Consider the following 9,504-nt stretch of genomic DNA (forward strand, 5'->3'; position numbering starts at 1 on the left):
CAGTACTTTGTTCAAAATCTCTTCCAACTACCCCCCATCAGAATCCACCTAGCTCTCTGCAATCTCACCAAACCAACAATAAAGCCTATGACAGTGTTGAGAAATACTTTGAGCTTTGAAGGTTACAGGCAATGATTCTGTGGCAATTGCAGATCCAGAAAGTTTTTACACTTCTCAGGGCCAATTCTTATACTGTACTGCATGTTCAAGACGAGCGTAGGAGATCTTCTAAGTGTGCGGATAAAAATGTAGCATGTGAATGTGCACAAAGCAACATGTTTGCAAGCACACCCACAATTCTAGGATGCATATTGGGAAGCTATAGTTGCTAAGACTGCTTCTGTTTTATGCACTCTCTGTAGCTACAGCAGTTTTATAGGTTCAAGGCACGATTCAGAAAACTCTGGGTGCTTCCATGACTGAAGGACAGAGCTTTGCAAACAAATGGAAGTCTATCCTTAATGGAGAAGGCCTTTTGGGTTTCAGTCTTAAGTCTTGTTTTATTTTTTAAATAAACATCTCATAGATATCCAAACAGCTTTACAGAAGGCTTTTGTTTTTAGTGCCAAAGGGTTTCTGATTTTGAGGGTTTGTGTTTTTTGGTGAAAGTTAAAGTATTTCTCTTTTGGACGATGTGCTTGCTTATGCATATGCGTGTGGACTTCATTTCCCCATTATCCCATTAACAGCCAAATGTATTTGTAGAGGTGGAATAAATAGCTTGCTAAACACTGCTTGTAAAAGTTTCTGTTTAAACAGTTGTTATGAACAGGAAGCATTGGCAGAAATCCATGGATAGGAAATGGAATCTGAAAGTCAGATTAAATGAACTGCAAAGCACCAGATTCTGAGTTTTGGGATGTAATCCTACACACACATACTAGGGAGTAATCCTCATTGAACACCTGGGGTTTACTTCTGAGTTAATACATATAGGATTGAGCTCTTAGTGTGTTTCATTCATTCACTGGTCCTGCACAGCCACCGTAGGTCAAATTTTGGACATGTTCATCAGCCCCACATTTACTTTATCCTATTTCAGTCTTTACAGTCTCTTTTCTTAGGTTGATAGTTAACTAGGAAATGGGATACAGCCTTCTCTAGTCTTTTGACCAATGAAAACTGTGGCATAGAGCTGCCTGTTCCTAAATAAATATGACTGGATTTCATAGAACTGCTAAAAACAGGAGTGGCTCACCTGGTGAGTGGAGCTGCAGGAAGAGCCTCCTAGGACCAGTGCCACTGCTGCCACGTACTGGGTGGCATGAGGCCAGGGCTGTGTGGACACTCCAGTGGGAGCTTCTGCACAGCCCTGACCTTGCCACTGATTCATCTAGCCCACCTCAGTAAGCACCAGTGAGGCCCCTGCCTCTGTCCCACCAGGCAAGCCCCTGAGATACCTCCTTCTGTTTTCTGAGGAAATGAACATTAACTATTGCTATGTTAAAATGTCTGTATGTATGTTTGTGTTGAGAGGTATATTATATGGAGAAGTATTTTCAAGTGAAAACGTTAAAAAAAAATCATCTCAGTTTTTGGTATTATTGTTCTAGGGCCCAAAATGGTCTTGTTTGGTTTAGACTTGGCTTCACCCTTAGGCATGTCAGTTGGCTTTGGGCGATGTTAGCATAGATTTAATAAAGTTGAGAAGCCCCCTCCCAAGGCACTTCCACTTCAGAATTAACTTCTGCAACTGATATTCCACAGGGGACAAATTCCTCTGACTTCACAATATTGTAGGTAAATGTTTGTGTGAGTCTAAAGAACTGTGCTCGGGGAAGTTGTGTTAGGAGCTTTTTAACCTCATTCCACATCTTGCATTCTCTAGACCTCAACACCATTTCTGTGGAGCTCAATACCAGCCCTTACCATGGGTTAACATTCAACTGCTCCAAGTAAGTGATCCGTCCCCCTATGCTCTTGGTGGTACTGTCACTCTGCAGAAGTGTGGCGTGTCTCCCCTGAGCTGTTGAAGTAACTTATATTGTGTGAGCTTTCACACAGTCTTCCGCAAAGGAGGTGTGCGGGCAGTGTTGCATTTCCTAATGATAAAAATCCAAATGTACATTGTTTGATTTCATGTACACATTGACTTTCACATTCTCCCATTGAGACGTTATAGGCAATGGGGTGTGTATCTTGAATTCCTCGCTCCCATGCTGCTTCACAGCAGAGATGAGTGCAAACTGTTGTTTCATGTACTAAAATAGCAACTGACCTCATCTGATCAGTGAATGTCTGATTTCGCCATCAATGTGAACCTATTTGGTACATTTCACTGGATTTGCAAAAAATTAATAATAACGATGGCAGCTCCAGTCTGTGAACCACTAAACCTAATGCAGCTCACCAGCTAGATTTATTGAGACCCTGGTGAACTGTTATACATGTATGCCATCTCAATAAACCGATTTTTTTCTGCTTTCCTCACTGTTCATAAAAAATAGCTGGTGCTCAACTTGCTGGGTCCTGTCCCTCACCTAGATATTTTATATGTGGGAAATAAGGTAAAATAATGTGGTGTGAATTTCTTCAGACATGCAGAATGCCACTCTAGGTTGGATCCAGACTAAGGTGAGTTTAGGTTCTATTGTAATCAACAGAATTAAACTAACGATGACTTGTCCCCTAGATTGTAATGGGAATGAAAAGTGCAGTCTTATACATGTCTGTTCAGATGTAAGCCCATTGAGTTCAATGGGATCAGCTTCCAGTTAAAGGCTGTAGCTATAGTGAAACGAGCTTAGTATGCATCTAACCTTCTGTGTTTAACTTAGACAACAGCAATCTTGCATTCCTTTGTAATGCCTCATAGAGTTCCGGGTCATGGAAGAAAACAACAATATGGTATCTACTTCTATGATAGTTATAAATGCGAAGTGTCGGGGAGGGACTGAGAGTGAGACCAATAAGTAATTCTGCACCTGAGTCGGAGATTATCATGTAGCCAATGAAGGTGGGGCAGGAGGAGGAGGTCTGGGTGAGAATGGAGGAAAGAATCACTGTGCCTGATCTTGAGTTTTGAGATGTGAATGGCCTACTGGGATGTTGATCAATAGTATTGCCCCTCTAGTTAAACAGATGTCAGACTGTCTCTAGGTCACAGGATCCAGCCTTTGGTCTCTCTCCCTCTGCTTCCCTTCCCTTCCCTGCATCACACGTCATCTGAATAGTGCTGGTGTAACTGGGAGGGTCACTACAGATCGATGTAAGCTGCTTACATCTCAATCTCTTTAGTGGGTTCTGTTGCCCAGAAATTGGGGAGAATAAAATGTTAGGTGCTTTCCACACATCACATGCATTACTCACACTCTTCGACTGTTTTAATCCATATGAGAGAATGGTACAACTCATATCTTTTCATCACAGTACAATTTCAGTATATCTGAGGTCCGTTCATGTGTACTTTAAATTGTGATTGGAATGGTACAACTCTGCTTCCCCATGCCTCTCCTTTCTTGCCTGCTCTGTGTCTTGGTGTATATAACACCCACAAAATTTAGGTTCTGAAGAAGCAGCACTTTCAAGTCAGTGTCGTACTGTGTGATGGATTCTTTTTGCCCCCTTTTGTTGTTGTTTTCCCCCTGCATTTTACAGCAGAAGTAAAGTATAACCAGACTTGGTACATTTTTATTCTGATTACCTTTGTAAAAGCCCACAAGGTGATGTGCTACTTTGAAAACACATTTGTTGTAATGTGTATGTATATATATATATAAAAATATATATATATATAATGACTATATGAAGGATATTTCTAAATAAATGTTTAAAAAAACAACAACACCGTCTCCATGCCATCTTCTTTTGCCAAATATTTTACTGTACTTCCACATAATCCAGATTATCTGAACAAGTCTGTTAGGAAGGACGGCAAAGCATACTTGGAGTGGTTGGGTTGGGATATTGGTATACAAATATCTGTTTGGTTTGGTTGGGTTGGGTCTGGTTGTGACTGATAATAAAAACAGGCAATGCCTCACCTATAGGCTAGAGAAAAATAGCCAAGTGATTTAGTTCTGTGCTTGCCCACACTCTTGTTACAGAACTTTCACCTACCATGAAAGGAAGAACTTGGTTTGGTGCCTGGGGAATGCTATGGTGCCCGTTGAGAGACTACTATCTCAAGAAGGGATGCCTTTCTGAACATTGACAGATGAAGCTCCTTCACTAGGAGCTTGACGGCTCACATGCTTGCTGAATTTATACTGCGTTTATACCTGATACCCGTTTAAGTGACTGATAAATACTATCTCCAGAGTCAGAGGCATCACCAGTTGCTGGGGAAAAGAATGGATGATGAGTCTTGCTTGTGGTTTCCCATAGGTATCTGGTTGGCCATTGTGGGAACAGAATGCTGGACTTGACAGGCCTTTCGTCTGATCCTGGTGGGATCTTATGTTCTTATGCAAGCAAATGATTTTTTAAAAGCAAAGAAGCTCCCCCCACAACCCTCATAATTTTTATTATACAGTGGTACTTCAGGTTAAGTACTTAATTCATTCCAGAGGTCCGTACTTAACCTGAAACTGTTCTTAACCTGAAGCACCACTTTAGCTAATGGGACCTCCTGCTGCCGCTGAGCCGCCGGAGCCCGATTTCTATTCTTATCCTGAAGCAAAGTTCTTAACCTGAAGCACTATTTCCGGCTTAGTGGAGTGTGTAACCTGAAGCGTCTGTAACCTGAAGCATATGTAACCCGAGGTACCACTGTATTGAGACAAAGTAGGTGGGTTAAGGACAATTTGAACTGACAGTGTCAATTTCCATTCAGTTTTCCTTATCTGTTTCATTAATGGAGCTGCTATAGTCATGCATTAAATCAGCCCCCCTGCCTCCAATCATTCCCAATCATAATGATGCAAAGTGCTGCATTTCCTCATTAGTATACAGGCTTTGCAATGGGAACGGGCAATTTATTGCTTTCCGATCTGCTTAGTGCATCCCTCTTGCCATATGCCGGACAGAGACCTGCCAGTTATCTTGCCTTGCTGTGCTTATTCTCACGGAAGGACAAAAGCTGCTGTGAACCACCACCAAGCCCTAGGGAGAAATTGCGAGTGATTTCCTGGGTGAATCTAGAATACGAAAGAATTGGCATTATACGCTGCTTCTATTCAAGACAAATTGGCTGGCTAATAAAGAGAGGGTAAAAAGAAAACGATAACATTCCATTTTCTGGACAAATAGGAACCGATTCTCAGGACTCTTTCACACAATGCATGAAGCAACAAAATGGGAAGTGCTTGCTTCATGGAGAGCTCAGATGCCTGGACTTGTCCCATACCTGATGCATCTGCGGTGGGTGAGGGCAGGTGCTAGAAATGGGCAAATATGAGGTTGGGAGGTTAGAGCATTTTCTATGTTGATTGTCAAAGGCCCTTGCTTCCATCTGTCCCCCTGAGCACCTCAGTTTATGGTAAATTTCTCATTCAGTCCAAGGTGCTGAAAATAAAACAGGCAGATGCCACCATGGATATCCAGGTAGACTGAACTTCTCAGGAGAGGCTCCTTTAAAGTTCCATGAGTATACTGACTAGTGCTGGCTCCAGGATATTAAGGGCCTTGGAGCACACAGTTTGGGAACTCCTGCCCTAGGCAACTGCAGATCTCCAATATATGCACAGGTGGCAAAAGTGATGTGTACACAACAGGGACAGCCCATCACACTTTGCCACCTGAAGTGAAACAGGAAAGAGCCCTGCCCCCCCACTTCTGCCCTGTGCCAGAATATTTCCCCTATCGCGAAACTCGGCGAGTAATTTCATAGCATTTGTAGAACCTGATATGTGAAGCAAGATGTACAAGAGTGCTCTCTCTCTGTCAACTAGTCTGCTCCCAACTTTTAATGTTTTACTTTTCCCTGTCCTTCTAGAAAAATTCTTGCAGATGTGCAGGCATCTGACCTGGTATAACCTAATCCAGTAGTTCCCAAACTCCCCCTCTGCCCCCATGGGCCCCATGTGGACCACAGTTTGGGATTCCCTGGTCCAGACTATGTTCTCATATCAGACTGAGTGGCAAGCTCACCTGCAACATAGCATGGAAGCACTGGCGGAGGAAGAGGAGTGCGGGGGGAGCACACTACCCCTGCCAGCGTGATCCTGGTGAGGTGCCATCGTGGCTGCCCAGTGCTCGGTGTCACGCTCCTGCAGCGACGTGCCACGCACCCAGGATGCGTGCCCTGCCCCGGGACGCACGCCAGCCCTGCCCCCACCTGCACTCCGCCCCCCCCCCGGTGCTGGAGCATGAAGCTCCGCCACTGCATGGAAGTCAACCAGGGGTCAACTTTAACCACCATACTCCCATCCTCTGCTCTACCAATTTAACTCCATTTGGCTCCCCTTTGGCATTCTCCTGCTATGGTTTATGAACTAATGCAATAAATGCTATTCTATTCTGTTCTATTCTATTCTATTTCTTTGGCTTTCGGTGCACACTTTAATTTCTAATTTCACCCATTGATCTCAGGAACAAAGGCATCCAGCCCTCCTGCTCCCCTCCTGCCCCAAACTGCAGGACTTGGACACCACTGGCTTAAGCCTCCCTAACCCTAAACAGGTTGTGCTCTGTTGCCTTTGCATGTGATTGTAATTCTGTTGGTGACTGGTGGGATCCTGGCAGAGCTGACATTTCCACAGCTCCCCAGGGGTTGCCCTGCCATTTGTCAAAGGGGCTTCAATTATCAGTTCGTTAAACATGGCCTGAGAATCTGTCTATAGGGACTTGTACGCTATTTCTCAGCAGGGCAAATTGGTGGCAGCTTATGATTTTCTAATCAGAAAGGCTCTTTGGTCCTGGAGGTCTGCCCTTCTCTTCCCTCCCAGGCCGGGGCAATCCCCCAATGGAATGCTTGTTCCCAGCCCCCACTTGAGAAAAATCCAATTCCTCCCCCTTGCCTTCATCACTTGCTGTCTGTTCTCAGGACTTGCCATCAATCTGTCTCTTGTTGTTTTTCAAAGGTAAGAAGCTCCCTTTAGAGGGTTGCACCCTTCAAAGATAGTCACATTTAGGCAGGTACCCTCACCATACTCTGCAGAAAACATTTTTGTTTTGGCAAGCCTATCTAGACACTTGATTCAGTTGCTTACATGTGTTTTTAAAGTTTTGTTGACATTATCTTTGATGCTAATGATGATGATTTTATGCATCCTTGGTTTGTGGATTGCTTTTAATTGGGTTCTGGATTTTAGCCAAGTGTCATCTATAATTACATTTGGACACCGTTGGGAGAAATTTTTGATCAAGCTGTTTATCAATTTTGAACTAAATTAAAAATAAGAATAAATACTTGTTGGACTCAATGCAAAAACCTGTTCTGTGTAACTCCTTGCTGCCATCCTGCCTGCGAAAGCATCAGCGCATAGACTGGCGCAGAGTTTCCACCGGTACCTGCAGCTGCTCACTTGGGCTTTGGCCAGCAGCACAAGGACTAAAGCAGTTATATGCCTCTGTCTCATTTCTTTCTTGTCTCTCTCTCTCTGTGTTGGTTTCTTTTTTTGATGGAGGCAATCAGACCAGTTGTTGTGGTGCTTTTGCCTGAGTAGCCGGGCCAAATCCCACCCCAGTGTTCTTATGGTAATGCAAGGAGCCCGTTGCCACTGCTAAGCAGATGCCGGGTGGCAAAGAAAGAGCTTGTTTAACAGATACCAAAGAGGAGAGGAAACCTTTTGTTAGGCACTTGCTGGGGTTTTGAGTGCACTTGTAAGGGGAACAACAGCGTGGAACTGGAGCTCGTTGAATGGAAGTGGAGGCGATTAGATTCATTTCACTGCCTTCTGATGGGTTCTTCCCTCCCCCTTCAGCTTCATTATGGAAGTGACTCGGATGTAATGTTTTGACAATCAGCTCTCTGGTCTGAAAAGAAAAAAGAAAAAGGAAGACGATGGCTGCCTTTCAGACATTGATCTGGGTGGCTGCTGGGGAAATTAATGGCTGCTAATGCATCCATGCCACCACCAGCTTTTCTGAGGTTATATGTGGAGGAACGGGATGTGGGTGGCGCTGTGGGTTAAACCACAGAGCCTAGGACTTGCCGATCAGAAGGTCGGCGGTTCAAATCCCTGTGACGGGGTGAGCTCCTGTTGCTCGGTCCCTGCTCCTGCCAACCTAGCAGTTCGAAAGCACGTCAAAGTGCAAGTAGAAGCAGGAAGGTAAACGGTGTTTCCGTGCGCTGCTCTGGTTCGCCAGAAGCGGCTTAGTCATGCTGGCCACATGACCCGGAAGCTGTACACCGGCTCCCTTGGCCAATAAAGCAAGATGAGTGCCGCAACCCCAGAGTCGGTCATGGCTGGACCTAATGGTCAGGGGTCCCTTTACCTTTACTATGTGGAGGAACAGATCTCAGAACCTTCATGTCTGAAACCTGACAGGACAGGCCTGTTTAGCAGACGCCTGGTGTCAAATGCAGAAATCTGGAACTTTCTCCTTACTTGTCTTTCAAAAATCAGACTTTTAGTTCTCATCAGGATTAGCAGTAGGTGGAGCTTGAAAACTTACAAACCTTAACCAATTTAGGGGTTTTGCAGATGACCCCTCTGAATGCATTTATCAGTGTTGACACTCAAATATCCTCAGTCCTCCTCAGACAGTGCTAGTGCCGGTGCATTCCTGAACCTCCATAATGGAAAGTGATGGAGGAATGGTAGCGTCACTGCCAGGGGTACCTTTTGTGAAAGAATACCTTTAAAAACAGGTTGAATTGGGCTGGTTGGGTTTGGGATGCAGAGTTTCACTGAATCTGGTGTGTATCCCTATGACATGCTGCCTTGTCTTATGCCAGACAGCCAGAGACATGGGTGTAATCCAAGGATGGGGAATCTGTGGACCTTCAGATATTGCTAGGATCCAGTTCCCATCAGCCACAATAGTTGGGGGGATTGGAGTTGTAGCCCCAAAACATCTGGGCTGGGCCATAGGTTCCTCCTCCCTGGCATAGTCAAAGGGACTTCAAGAAACTAAAAGAAGACATCAGAAAATAATCCAGTTTTTCAAAATGGGGGAGAGAAGTCATGGGGGAGATGAGGGCCATTCTACAAGTTCTTACCAGGCATAGAGAAATTATTCAGGCTGCATGTCTGTGTTTGACCAAACCAGGACACAGAGACCCAAGACAGGCACACCATCTAGCTGCCTTTGTGCCACCAGGTTGGTTCTGGATAGGTGCTGCTCCATATTTCTTTAGTGCCACATGATTCCAGCTTTCTGCCAAACATGTAGAAACTATTTAACATTATTTTGCTAAACTAAGGAAGCTAAGGGTGTTTGCACTCTTCTTTATTCCCAACAATTCCTCTTTGGCTTCCACCTGCAACGTGAACAAAATAAAGCAGGAATGGGGATGTGAGGGAGAGGATAAATTAAGTTTCCTCACCTGTTTAATTTTCAGAGATCCATGGAGGGCAGAGCTGGCTTGAATGATGTTGTTTCTCCAACCGTAATGGTTTGAACTACAGTCTATCCTCCCATTTATGTCTCTCCTTTTCTCTGCCACAGGGTGGCCTC

The sequence above is a fragment of the Podarcis raffonei genome, chromosome 6 (assembly GCF_027172205.1).
Source record: "Podarcis raffonei isolate rPodRaf1 chromosome 6, rPodRaf1.pri, whole genome shotgun sequence".
In the NCBI taxonomy this organism is placed as follows: Eukaryota; Metazoa; Chordata; class Lepidosauria; order Squamata; family Lacertidae; genus Podarcis; species Podarcis raffonei.